General features: G+C 42.1%; 1 long non-coding RNA gene and 1 pseudogene across 1 annotated transcript; both read left to right on the top strand.

Annotated features, from left to right (window-relative positions):
* Window positions 1-593: 593 nt before the first annotated feature.
* LOC139424228 (uncharacterized) lies at window positions 594-11,492 on the top strand (annotated as a pseudogene).
* A 1,445-nt stretch (window positions 11,493-12,937) lies between these two features.
* On the top strand, window positions 12,938-13,798 carry LOC139424361 (uncharacterized). Its single transcript, XR_011635932.1, has 4 exons — window positions 12,938-12,980; window positions 13,294-13,374; window positions 13,548-13,640; window positions 13,721-13,798. It is a non-coding gene; the product is annotated as an uncharacterized lncRNA (long non-coding RNA).
* The last annotated feature ends 1,205 nt before the right edge of the window (window positions 13,799-15,003 follow it).

Here is a 15,003-nt window from a genome sequence, read left to right as displayed (position 1 = left end):
AGTTTGGAGTGTGACTGTTTGAGGTTGTGTACATGTGTCTTTTATACTGATAACAAGATCAACAGGTGCCATTAATACAGGTAACGAGTGGAGGACAGAGGAGCCTCTTAAAGAAGAAGTTACAGGTATGTGAGAGCCAGAAAACTTGCTTGTTTGTAGGTGACCAAATACTTATTTTCGGCCATAATTTGCAAATAAATTCATTAAAAATCCTACAATGTGATTTTCTGGATTTTTTTTCTCATTTTGTCTGTCATAGTTGAAGTGTACCTATAATGAAAATTACAGGCCTCTCTCATCTTTTTAAGTGGGAGAACTTGCACAATTGGTGGCTGACTAAATACTTTTTTGTCCCCACTGTATATATAGATGTATACTTTTTTTGGTGTCTCAGAGAAGGAGTGCTGATGTAGGATCGGGTCCTACCGATCCATATAATAAAGATCTAAAAGGCTAAACTGGTCCGAGATGAGCACTCTTAGTCTACTCTGATTCACTTTGTGAATATGGACCCTGGACTGGTTTAATGTATCAGGTGGAGTTATTCACCAGATATAGAGTGAGTTGTTGTTTATGTTTCTTCGACTGCAACAATGGCCTTGAGAACAACAGGAAGTGTGTTGGGGGTCTTTCTCTGGTCTGTAGCAGGTATGGTCTCATTCATAACTGTTTTAGTAATGTTATCTTAATGTTATTCTGGTGTGTTCGTTGACATTGTTTCACTTTCTGATCTTCGTTGCTTTTTTATGTCTCTATTTTACTTTGGTCAGGGTGTGAGTTGGGGTGGGCATTCTATGTTTTTGTTCTATGTTTTGTATTTCTGGTTTTGGCCTGGTATGGTTCTCAATCAGAGGCAGCTGTCAATCATTGGCTCTGATTGAGAACCATACTAAGGCAGCCTGTTTTCCCACTATGGGTTGTGGGTAGTTGTTTTCTGTGTCTGTGTTTCACCATACAGAACTGCTTCGATGTTCATTGTTTCACTATGTTTTTTTTGTATTCAGTGTTCAGTTATATTTTCATAAAAAATGGACACTTACCACGCTGCGTTTTGGTCCAATCTTTCATACTCCTCGTCAGAAGAGGAGGAAAATCGTTACAGAACTACCCACCAAAAAAGGACCAAGCAGCGTGGTCACCAGGAGCAGAGGGTTCTGGACTCCTGGACTTGGGAGGACATTCTGGACGGGAAGGGTTCCTACACATGGGAGGAGATCCTGGCTGGAAGGGATCGCCTCCCATGGGAACAGGTGGAGACAGCCAGGAGAGCAGAGGCAGCAGGAAAAGGGAGCCGCGAAATGAGGTAAGGCAGCGCAACAGGCACGAGAGGCAGCCCAAAATTTTTTTTTGGGGTGGCACACGGGGAGATTAGCAGAGTCAGGTGATAGACCTGAACCAACTCCCTGTGCTTACCGGAAGAAGCATAGTACTGGTCAGGCACTGTGTTATGCGGTCAAGCGCACAATGTCGCCAGTACACGCTCACAGCCCGGTGCGCTATAGGCCAGCCCCCCGCAAGTGCCATGCGAGAGTGGGCATCCAGCCAGGGCGTGTTGTGCCAGCTCAGCGTGTTTGGTCTCCGGTACGCCGTTTCGGCCCAGGGTATCATGCGCTGGCGCTGCGTGTTGTGTCTCCGGGGCGCTGCCAATATGCCTGCGCTCCGCCCGTGCCGGGCGAATGTGGGCATTGAGCCTAAGGGAGAGGTGCGAGTGGTATGCACCAGATCTCCAGTGCTCCCCCACAGCCCAGTCATCCGGTGCCTCCTCCACACACCAGGCCTCCTGTAGGTCTCTCCGTCTCCTCCCTCCAGGTTCTCCCGTCTGTCCGGAGCTGCCGGAGCCGCCCGTCAGTCAGGAGCTGCCGGAGCCGCCCGTCAGTCAGGAGCTGCCGGCGCCGCCCGTCAGTCAGGAGCTGCCGGCGCCGCCCGTCTGTCAGGACCTGCCGGAGCCGCCCTTCACTCCGGCGCTGCCGGAGTCTCCCGTCTATTCGGGGCCCGCTGCAGGGGTCCCCAGTCCGAGGTCGGCGCCGAGGGTCGCCGCTCCAAAGGCGCAACTTAAGTGGGCCAAGACTATGGTGGAGTGGGGTCCACGTCCCGCGCCAGAGCCGCCACCGCGGACAGATGCCCACCCAGACCCTCCCCTATGGGTTTAGGATTTGCGTGGGTGGGTACTGTCACGTCCTGACCTTAGTTCCTTTTTTATGTCTCTATTTTACTTTGGTCAGGGTGTGAGTTGGGGTGGACATTCTATGTTTTTGTTCTATGTTTTGTATTTCTGGTTTTGGCCTGGTATGGTTCTCAATCAGAGGCAGCTGTGCATCGTTGTCTCTGATTGAGAACCATACTAAGGCAGCTTGTTTTCCCACTATGGTTTGTGGGTAGTTGTTTTCTGTGTCTGTGCTTCACTTCACTTTCAGAACTGCTTCGATTTTCATTGTTTCACTTAGTTTTTTTTTGTATTCAGTGTTCAGTTATATTTTCATAAAAAATGGACACTTACCACGCTGCGTTTTGGTCCGATATTTCATACTCCTCGTCAGAAGAGGAGGAAAATCATTACACATCGTCTGTTAGGGGCTTCTGCTTTTCTGGAATAGTTGTCTTTCACACCTCACTGAGTAACGCTTAAGTCCTTTCTGTGGTTTTCATTCACACTCAGCAAGTAGAGTACGGCAACAAAGTGTGGACAAACGCTGTTAGTGTGAGAAAATGAGTCTGTAATGTATAATCACCATCATGTGTGATTGCGTTGCAGTGTTACTGGGTCAGGATGGCAGGAGTGTGAAATACACCACTCAGAGTATCTGCACCTTGAAGGTGTCAACAGTAGAGCTGTCCTGCTCTTACACATATCCCAGTGGCTATACAATCACAACAACCTTCTGATTTACCAAACTTTATACCGTGACTCTGAGTGGTGACCCAGACTACAAAGGTCGTGTGACGTACCGTAGCGACAAGAAGAATGGCCACACTCTGACAATCAGAGACCTGAGAGACAGTGACTCAGCTACATACAAGTTCAGATTTATAGCAGATCAGACCGTAGGGAAATATGCTGGCGATCCTGTAGTCACTCTGTCTGTCACAGGTACAGTTACATTCAATAAAGCTAAACTGTTGAATTCCATTTAGTTCTGGGCATTAGTCTTGGTTTGTGTTTACATCTGTATAGAATAGGATTTCTTCCATCAGTGTCTTAGAGGGAAAACTCAGTGATAAAGGGATTTACAGTGATATTGTTTTTTAATCACTTTATTTGGATGGTCTGGATAGATGCTCTACAGATGGTCATTCTATCAACACACTACCTGTTGATAAGTTACTGCTTTTATTTTTTACTGTGTCACAATAGTCTCTTTCTACTATTTTCCCTGTACCTTGACACAGCTCTCTCTCCACAGTGTGTCCATCCTGACCCTAACTGGGACACACACACCACTGAAAATGAGGACCAGACACTCTGGCAGTAGGTATGTTATAACACATTCATATAGGTGTTTATTTTGTATACAGTTTTTGTGTTTGTTTGTGTGAGTGGGTAATTGGGTGAGTGAGAGAGATGAACACAGAAAGTAGAAGTGAGCGAGAATGCTATAGAGCAGTGTGTAAAGTGCTCATGCTGTGTTTCCTGTGTCGCTGTCTCTCTCTCAGAGTGTGAGGGACTCGCCCAGTGACACATTCACAGCTCTTCAGAGAGACACTCAGCCCTCTGTGTATCAGACCATCCAGGGGACCACCCACAGAACCTGGGCTGATAGAACCATCACAGAACCTGGACTGAAGAGAACCACCACAGAACCTGGACTGAAGAGAACCACCACAGAACATGGACTGAAGAAAACCACCACAGAACATGGACTAAAGAGAACCATCACAGAACCTGGACACAAGATAACCACCACAGAACCTGGACTGAAGAGAACCACCACAGAACCTGGACTGAAGAGAACCACCACAGAACATGGACTGAAGAAAACCACCACAGAACATGGACCGAAGAGAACTATCACAGAACATGGACTGAAGAGAACCACTACAGAACATGGACTGAAGAGCTATGGCTCCAAATCAAAGCTAGTCCTTACACCTCTATTCTCTTACTAATATATTGTTATAATATCTCGGAGGTTCAACCAAATTACAAAATGACACATTGGTTTCCCTTCCCTTTTAGCAGTCTATGAACATGGTGTGACATCAGTCCCTGCTTTGGTTTAGTTTCCCCTGACACTGTTTCCACTTGCTAACGTTTTAGCATTCGTGTCACAAATCCCATTCGTCATGTGACTGATAAGAGGCATTTCTCGCACATAATTTCAAAATCAATCAAAAGTTTTAAAAAATGCGTTGTGAAGCTCAACAAAGTCACTTCCAGATGATTTGAACATGATGTGAGATTGTTAATATGTAAAATCTTAATATCAGTCTCGTGATTTGAATGGGATTTTTGTAAATGTGGGAGTTTTCGACATTGTAGCCAACTTTAGAGGCAAGTCGAAATCTACAAATCACCTTGCATGATGAATAACTACTCAATATTATTTATAGATCATTCAGTCAGTCACAATTTACCCATGATACATCAGTTTTGATGCTCTCGAACACTGTCTGAGTGACTGCTGAAGGAAGCCCTCACTGCATAAGCTTCTTGGTCCCTGACATAGAGTTGGATAGAAGGTACATCTTGACATCTTTGTCATGATGTCTTCTGTGACAGAATGAGCAGCACCATTGAGGGCTATTTCCATATTAAAGTTGTTCATATCTTCAACTTCCATAAGTTTGATAACAGTCTTTATACCAACTGAAATGGTGTATTCAATGGCTTAGCCATGCTAAAACAGGCTTTGAAGCAAGAACGCCCTCTACTCAACTCTATTGTCCCTGACTGCTTCAAAGTTGTGTCAGCCACAGACTTCAAACCTCCAACCTCACACTCAGTGTCTATTTATATAGACTTCCAGTAAGCTAACTTGCAACACATTTCCCCTTCACTCTGTAAGTATGCTTGACTATATCTTAAAATATGTTTATTTGATCATTTGTTTGTATCCATGAACTTCTGTATCCTGTTATGTGCATGGCCATGCTATTGTAATATATGTTTTGTTTTTCTGTTATTTACAGTATACTCTGTAGATGTATTTCTGTGTATATTAATCTGATACAGTATTGTACATGGGGTTACACATATAATACTTTAGCATGGTATTTTAAGGACTCTCAAAGCAAGAGATTGTTGTGGAGACTTGTTTGAAAATGACCTAAAGTAAGACTGAGAGTAACAGTGATTAGGTGTATGCTTCGTAAGATCTTTAGGAGTAATATTAACATGAGAGACAGTGATGGTGGGTTGTGTTTAGGAGTAGTATTAACATGAGACACAGTGATGGTGGGTTGTGTTTAGGAGTAGTATTAACATGAGACAGTGATGGTGGGTTGTGTTTAGGAGTAGTATTAACATGAGACACAGTGATGGTGGGTTGTGTTTAGGAGTAGTACTAACATGAGACACAGTGATGGTGGGTTGTGTTTAGGAGTAGTATTAACATGAGACACAGTGATGGTGGGTTGTGTTTAGGAGTAGTATTAACATGAGACACAGTGATGGTGGGTTGTGTTTAGGAGTAGTATTAACATGAGACACAGTGATGGTGGGTTGTGTTTAGGAGTAGTATTAACATGAGACACAGTGATGGTGGGTTGTGTTTAGGAGTAGTATTAACATGAGACACAGTGATGGTGGGTTGTGTTTAGGAGTAGTATTAACATGAGACACAGTGATGGTGGGTTGTGTTTAGGATTAGTATTAACATGAGACACAGTGATGGTGGGTTGTGTTTAGGAGTAGTATTAACATGAGACACAGTGATGGTGGGTTGTGTTTAGGAGTAGTATTAACATGAGACACAGTGATGGTGGGTTGTGTTTAGGAGTAGTATTAACATGAGACACAGTGATGGTGGGTTGTGTTTAGGAGTAGTATTAACATGAGACAGTGATGGTGGGTTGTGTTTAGGAGTAGTACTAACATGAGACACAGTGATGGTGGGTTGTGTTTAGGAGTAGTATTAACATGAGACACAGTGATGGTGGGTTGTGTTTAGGAGTAGTATTAACATGAGACACAGTGATGGTGGGTTGTGTTTAGGAGTAGTATTAACATGAGACACAGTGATGGTGGGTTGTGTTTAGGAGTAGTATTAACATGAGACACAGTGATGGTGTGTTGTGTTTAGGAGTAGTATTAACATGAGACACAGTGATGGTGGGTTGTGTTTAGGAGTAGTATTAACATGAGACACAGTGATGGTGGGTTGTGTTTAGGAGTAGTATTAACATGAGACACAGTGATGGTGGGTTGTGTTTAGGAGTAGTATTAACATGAGACACAGTGATGGTGGGTTGTGTTTAGGATTAGTATAAAGTATTTTGTTGGTTTAGATGCACACACTCAGTATCACTTCCCTGTTTTCCTTTCCTGTCTGTCCTCTGACAGACCTCCCGAGTCATATCAGAAACATGTATATACACATTATACTTTACAGAATATGTTCCTCTGTAACTCAGTTGGTAGAACATGGCACCTACAACGTTATGGGTTTGGTTCCCAGGACCACCCATAGGTGCTCTAGTCTAGATCACTGAACCTTCAGTACCACTTTGATGCAGCTGATGAGGAGTGATGGTCATGGGTGTGTAAATTGAATGGGTTCTAATTGAATAACATCATGGAACTTTGACCTGTATATACAGAACTCAGAAGGGCAAGGTAGGTCATTAAAATGTTAATGTTATAAATAGTTTAGTCAACACAGTGTTTAAATGGTTCTGTATGTAGTATAAAGATCACAGTGAAAATTGATATTTAAAAAAAATATATATATATATATATGCCCAGACTTGTCTTTTACACAATTTCTGTTCTATTACAGTAACAGCCCTTTTCTGGCGTGTTGGTCTGGTTGTCGTGGATGTTAATGTCTTTACTAAACAGGAAGGACAGTTCTGCATCCACTACTTGTGTTCTGACTGCTTTTATAAGGTTTCAACACTTCTTGTTTTCACTCACTACCAGACAGTTGACTCACTGTACAAGTCCTCTCCTCTTCACTTCACTCTGTAAGTACTCTTGACAATATCTTGAAATATAGTTTTTGGTTATTTGTTTTTAGTCATAAGTCAAATACTTGAGGGTAATGTATAATTTGTGTGTGTGTGTGTGTGTGTGTGTGTGTGTGTGTGTGTGTGTGTGTGTGTGAGTGTGTGTGTGAGTGTGTGTGTGTGTGTGTGTGTGTGTGTGTGAGAGGGAGAGAAAGAGAGTAAGAGAGAGTGAGATAGAGAGTGAAAGTTACTGGCTGTTTAGCCTCACAGCTTGAGGATAGGTGCTGTCATTGAACCTGGTGGTCAGTCTTTAGGCTGCTGTACAGCTTGACGGACCGTAAAGGATGGAACATTTATCCTCCTATATTTGGAGTTCTGAGAATAAAACAGCTTCAGAAAAATCAATGTAGAAATATGTGTTTACAGTTCTACAGATCTGTTCAATAAGTGATTGTTGTTGTTGTTGTTTACAATGATGATGATGACTACTGTATATATTAGGAATTTATTTTTTGCATCATGTCAGTTTAAGTAGACAGACGTAGACAGACATGCAACACATCACACACATTACATACATAGTGCAGTAGACTTACAGACAGACAGTATTCACATAGACAACCATATAGCACAATACAACACAACACAATATGAGTCTGGTTCATTCTCAGTAATGAGGTCCTGGACCCCATTTACAGTTTATACTTCAATGTATCAGGTGGAGTTATTCACCAGCTATAGAGTGAGTTGTTGTTTATGTTTCTAAGACTACAGGTTGGGAGATGCAACAATGGCCTTGAGAACAGCAGGAAGTGTGTTGGTGGTCTTTCTCTGGTCTGTGACAGGTATGTTATTATTCATAATTTATATGTTTGTCAATCTACAGACATGTGTATTACATTTGCTTGTGTTCTGTTAGGCATCTCCACTTCACTTTAAATAGTTATGTTTTACACCTCACTGAGTGATGATTATCTGTGGTTTCTAATATGGCAACAAAGTGTGGACAAACCCTACCTTCAGTGTGAGCCAAATACCTTGTCCTAATTCTGATACCATTGTGATGTCTAACTGTGTTTCAGTGGTACTGGGTCAGGATGGCTGGAGTGTTACATACACCACTCAGAGTATCTGTACCTTGAAGGGGTCATCAGTGGATCTGTTCTGCTCTTACACATATCCCAGAGGTAAAGTCACAACAACCTTCTGGTTCACTAAAATGGAGGCTGGTATAGAACCTGAAGATCTAGGTCAGGACCCAGAGTATGCAGATCGTCTGGAGTATCACGGAGATAAGAAGAAAGACTGTACCCTGAAAATCACAGACCTGAGAGAGAGAGACTCAGCTACGTACAAGTTCAGATTATTAACAGATCAGGAAGGAGGGAAATATTCTGGAAGTCCTGGAGTCACTCTTTCTGTTACAGGTACAGTTACATTCAATACAGTTAAACTGTTGAATTCCATTTAGTTCAGGAAAATTGTCTTGGTTTGTGTTTATGTCTGTATAACATAGGATTTCCTCCATCTTTGTATTAGAGTGATAAGTCAGTGATAAAGGGATTTACAGTGATATTGTTTTTTCTCCAGGTCTTCAGGTGAAGGTGAATGGTGGACATCAGGATAAGACACTGACCTGTAGCACCACCTGTACTCTGACTGACAACCCCACCTACGTCTGGTACAAGAACGGACAACATCTAGATGAGAGCACCTCCCCCCAGTACAAATACTCAGTCTCCAGGAACTATGATGACACTTATTACTGTGCTGTAAAAGGCCATGAGGACCTCCACTCTCCTGCAGTGTGTGAGTGTTCATTTAATACATTATACTGTGTGTTGGTTTCACTATGAGAACTTGAGAGCTTTGAGCATCTCTAGAAAGAACTGAGAACACAATCCAATTGACCTCTTGTTATGTCACTGTGTTTCAGGTGTTCAGGGTCAGAGCTGCAACAGAGTGACTTACACCAAGAGGAGAATCTGTGTCTTGAAGGGGTCAACAGTGGACATATCCTGTACTTATGTTGGTTATTATTCCACCACATCATCATTCTGGTTTAGAAGTGATAAGTCGACCCCTGAAGACCTAACCAGAGACACAGGGTATGCAAGTCGAGTGGAGTACACTGGAACATACAGAGGTCCCTTCACCCTGAGAATCACAGATCTGAGAGAGGAGGACTCAGCTGGGTATCGCTTCACATTTAAAGGAGACAACTTTGACTGGGGTCATAGTTTCCCAGGAACAATTATGTCTGTCACAGGTAATACTACCCTGTATGATACAACTGTAAATCATATTGAATTACAGGAGAAAATAAATTAACCATCCTGTTAACACAGAGGTGTATGTGGTTTTATACATATTGTTTCAGGTCTGCATGTGAAGGTGACTCTTGCTGCAGAGGGACAGAAGAGACTGACCTGTAGCACCACCTGTACTCTGACTGACAACCCCACCTACATCTGGTACAAGAATGGCCAACATCTAGATGAGAGCACCTCCCCCCAGTACAAATACTCAGTCTCCAATGACTATGTAGACAGTTACTCCTGTGCTGTAAAAGGCCATGAGGATCTCCACTCTCCTGCAGTTTGTGAGTGTTTATTTATTAATAAGGGACAGATTGAAATTTACTGTGGGACAGGACTGGTCTTCAAAGTTTAAAATATTTTCACATGACCCTCCCCTTTTACTGTAAAATAAATTGAACACCCTCCCCCTCATAGAATTAACTCAAAGTAATGTTTACGACCACAAATAAGAATAACTGTAGTGACCCTGCATTTATAAACGTGAATACCGACTTTGCCACTTCAGCTTGCTTTTGTGGCCTGATCGATGCCACGCAGGGCTACGGGCCAGAAGGTTGAGGGTTCCCGACCACCACAGACAAGCTCACCCTGCCTGTTCTATTACACTGCCATCATATACAAAATATATGCAACACATTTTCCACCAACAGGTTTCTTTGCCAATGCAGCACACAACCAATAAACAAAGCATACTGACTTCAGACACTTCAATGTCATGATTTGTGTTTTCAACACCACAATACAAAGACAATGTAAATCTGGACAAACAGAGAATACATCCCTCCCTACCTTGTAGTCTTACCCAGTATTGAAGGCTTGACAATCTCTGAATGTCATTCAACTTTTTGGTGTTTTGTAACAAATGTCTCTTTCCGTTCATCAAATGGCTGCTGCTCAGTTTGGATTGATTGACTGATTGATTTTATTTGTCAGTTAAAGAAATACATATATAAACAATATTATTTTAAGTAAACAGGATTGTTGTTATAAAGGATTGCACAATAAAGTTGGGGACTTATTTTCATTGTGGTCCCTATGTTTTACATAAATACATTTACAATAATACTGAACAAAAATATAAACGCAACGTGCAACAATGTCAACCATTTTACTGAGTTACAGTTCATATAAGGTAATCAGTCAGATGAAATACTGTATATTCATTAGGTCCTAATCTATGGATTTCACATGACTGGGCAGGGTCACAACCATGGGTGGGCTTGGGAGGGCATAGGCCCACCCACTGGGGAGCCAGGCACAGACAATCAGACTGAGGATTTCCCAACAAAAGGGCTTTATCACAGACAGAATTACTCCTCAGTTTCATTAGCTGTCTGGTTGGCTGTTCTCAGATGATCCCGCAGGTGAAGAAGCCGGATGTGGAAATCCTGGGCTGAATGTAAAAAAACACACAATCCTCCCCAAAATAAAAACTAAATAGATCCCTAATACATCACTGTAAAACTGTTTACAATGTATATCAGTGTTGGTTTCATTTTATAATATGAGAACTGTTAGCATTTCTAGATAGAACTGAGAATACAATCTGTTGACCTCTTGTTATGTCACTGTGTTTCAGGTGTTTGGGGTCAGAGCTGCTACAGAGTGACTTACACCAATAGGATAATCTGTGTCTTGAAGAGGTCAACAGTGGACATATCCTGTACTTATGTTGGTTATTATTCCACCACATCATCATTCTGGTTTAGAAGTGATAAGTCGACCCTTGAAGACCTCACCACAGGCCCAGGGTATGCAGGTCATGTGAAGTACACTGGAACATACAAAGGTCCCTTCACCCTGAGAATCACAGATCTGAGAGAGGAGGACTCAGCTGAGTATCGCTTCACTTTTAAAACAGACAACTTTGAATGGGGTCATAATTTCCCAGGAACAACTCTGTCTGTCACAGGTAATAAATACTACACTGTATGATACAACTGTAAATCATAATGAATTACAGGATAACTATATTAACCATCCTGTTAACACAGAGGTGTATGTGGTTTTATACATATTGTTTCAGGTCTGCAGGTGAAGGTGACTCCTGCTGCAGAGGGACAGAAGACTCTGACCTGTATCACCACCTGTACTCTGACTGACAACCCCACCTACATCTGGTACAAGAACGGACAACGTCTAGATGAGCCCACTTCCCAACAACACTCTAGTAATACCCTAGTAGTGTTGGGTCATTCTGCGGACAGTTTCTCATGTACTGTAGAACACCATGAGGACCTCCACTCTCCTGCAGTGTGTGAGTATGAATTAAAAAACTATTCTACTTAGAAAGTATCAAAAACGTTATATCAATGAGAAGAGTATTACTGCTTTATCTATACATATTCATCATTACATAGAAATTACAGACAATGTCATAGATGTATGCATGTCTATAGTTAGAATGTTCAGTACATCAGACACTTGAAGAATAGTTTAGTAGACACTAAAGTCCTAAAGTTTATTATTATTGTTCATGTTTTGTGTAAGTGATAGGTTTAGATAGTCCTCTGAGTTTAGATATGATTTATTTTTGACATGATGTCATTTGAGGCAGTATACTACAGTCCTGACCCTCTGACATATTCTCCTTTACTAGATGCTCCAAGGAACCCCTCAGTGTCAGTCAGTCCCTCTGGTGAAATAGTGGAGGGCAGTTCAGTGACTCTGACCTGCAGCAGTGATGCCAACCCACCTGTGGACAAATACACCTGGTACAAGAAGAACGTAACCTCACCAAAAGCATCAGGACAGAGTTACAACATCACTAACATCATCTCTGAGGACAGAGGAGAATATTACTGTGAGGCCCAGAATGGAAAAGGATCTATGAACTCTACAGCTCTGATGATCATTGTAGCAGGTAAAGTTACATCTTCAAAACTTCAATACAAAATGATGTTCAATAAGAAATGATGTTTCAAGGTGATATTCTTCTAGTTTGCCTCATTACACTTTGGTTTATACATAGGCTTCTATATACAAGTATTGCATTAATGTCCTGTATTGCTGTATATTCGTTGTCACTTCATAATAACATGTACTCATATCATCCATTTGATCTTTTAGGGAAACAGACCTCAGTTGTGACTGCAGCTGTAGGAATCATAGTGGTGGTTCTGGTTCTCATCCTCTGTCTCTCTGGACTCATGTTGTTCAGGTGAGTAAAGAAGGAAAACTGATATTTGTATTATTCTTTTACCTTAACACTCTGATTTGTTATTGACTTAATTCATTCAAAAATGCATTTATTGGCCCAACGCCCTTAACTGGACTAGTAACCGCAAGGTTGCAAGATCGAATCCCCGAGCTGGCAAGGTAAAGATCTGTCGTTCTGCCAAGAACAAGGCAGTTAACCCGCTGTTCCTAGGCCGTCATTGTAAATAAGAATTAGTTCTTAACTGACTTGCCTAGTTAAATAAAGGATTTTTTTTAACTGCTAAATTGTATCAGTGACATATCAACTTCCACTTGAGGTCAGTAGAGAGCAGAACTCACTCTGTCCCTCTTTACAGGAGATTCACAGGAGGAAGTGATGCTTCAACAGACACACAGGTGATTATATCAGTTATCAGTTAAACCCCCCCCCCCTGTGTAGTGTTAGGGCAAATAACAAAACATGCACCCAGGGGGGTCCAGCTCCGAGTTTGGGAAACCCTGAGTTACAAATCCATTTTCATTAATTTACTGTCAAGACAGTCTCTTTCATATTATTTTCATTGTTACGTCTCTCTCTCTCTCTCTCTCTCTCTCTCTCTCTCTCTCTCTCTCTCTCTCTCTCTCTCTCCCTCTCCCTCTCCCTCTCTCTCTCTCTCTCTCTCTCCCTCTCTCTCTCTCTCTCTCTCTCTCTTTCACTCTCTCTCCACAGAGTGTCCGTCCTGACTGTAACAGTGACACGTACACAGGTCTGAACATGAGGACCATGTCCCCTGACTATGACACTCTGGCAGTAAGTCTCTTATAATACATTTTGATTGTTTGTGAGAGTGTTTGTGTTTTATATAGTACTTGAATGTGTTTATAGAAAATGATGGAAAGACTGTTTCAAAGAACACATGCATTCCCTCCCTCCCTCCCTCCCTCCCTCCCTCTCTCTCTCTCTCTCTCTCTTCCTGTCCACAGAATGTCCATCCTGACCCTAACAGTGACCCCAACAGTGACATGTACACACCTCTGAACATGAAGACCAGGTCACCAGAGTATGACACCCTGGCAGTAAGTGTGTTTGTGTGTTTGTGTGTGTCCATAAACATTTTAGTGGGAGTGTAAATTGCTAATTCAGTATCTTCTTTCAGAATATGAGGGGACCCTCCCACTTAAGAGAACCACTACAGAACCTGGACTGAAGAGAACCACCACAGAACCTGCACTGAGGAGAACCACCACAGAACCTGGACTGAAGGAAAGTACTTCAGAACATCAACTGAAGAGAACCACCACAGATCCTTTACTGAAAAGAACCACCACAGAACCTGGACTGAAGAAAAGTACCTCAGAACATCAACTGAAGAGAACCACCACAGATCCTAGACTGAAGAGAACCACCACAGATCCTGGACTGAAGAGAGCCACCACAGATCCTGGACTGAAGAGAGCCACCACAGATCCTGGACTGAAGAGAGCCACCACAGATCCTGGACTGAAGAGAACCACCACAGATCCTGGACTGAAGAGCTACGGTTCCGATCCAAAGCCAGGCCTCACTCCTCTATTCTCTAGCAACCATATCTAGATGGTTTTCCAGACCATGAACTTTAACCTTTGAGTAAATGCTGGAATATATTTTTTATTTTCTTATTCTGATAATTATGTATATCGATGATAAATGGGATGGGTTATGCTTCTGCTTTTTTTAAATGGGATTTTCCCATTTCCATATTTTTTCTTGTGTACCAATCTGTTTCCTATCTATAGTTTAAGATAACATTCCTGATATTTTTCTAAGTGGATTTTGCCGTATTGTTATAACATCAATAGTACTACTTGCCTCAGCAACTAATGTGGATCATATTGATAACAGCTTTCTATTATTTGTTTAGCTTTTGGGCCAAGTTTCTCCTGATGTGTTTAATGATTTACTTTGTATTGCTGTCAGATATTATTAATTATTTTTATGTTTTATATTACGTAATCCTATATTGTTTTCTTTTATTAAAAAATAATAAATACATTACATATATTTAAGCATTTGCAGTTTTTTACATGTTATATTAATTATAATTGTATATTAAAAACATGTGTCTGTGTGTCTGTCTGTCTGTCTCTCTGTCTCCCCAGCCATAGTATAGACAGGCTGCACTACCAGACCCCACCACAGGGGCATAGTATAGACAGGTTGCACTACCAGACCCCACCACAGGGGGCGTAGTATAGACAGGTTGCACTACCAGACCCCACCACAGGGGCATAGTATAGACAGGTTGCACTACCAGACCCCACCACAGGGGCATAGTATAGACAGGTTGCACTACCAGACCCCACCACAGGGGGCGTAGTATAGACAGGTTGCACTACCAGACCCCACCACAGGGGGCGTAGTATAGACAGGTTGCACTACCAGACCCCACCACAGGGGGCG

Source organism: Oncorhynchus clarkii, chromosome 13, assembly GCF_045791955.1.
Source record: "Oncorhynchus clarkii lewisi isolate Uvic-CL-2024 chromosome 13, UVic_Ocla_1.0, whole genome shotgun sequence".
Taxonomy (NCBI): Eukaryota; Metazoa; Chordata; class Actinopteri; order Salmoniformes; family Salmonidae; genus Oncorhynchus; species Oncorhynchus clarkii.
Note: the sequence above shows the minus strand (reverse complement) of the source record. Positions and strands in the feature narration are given on the sequence as shown.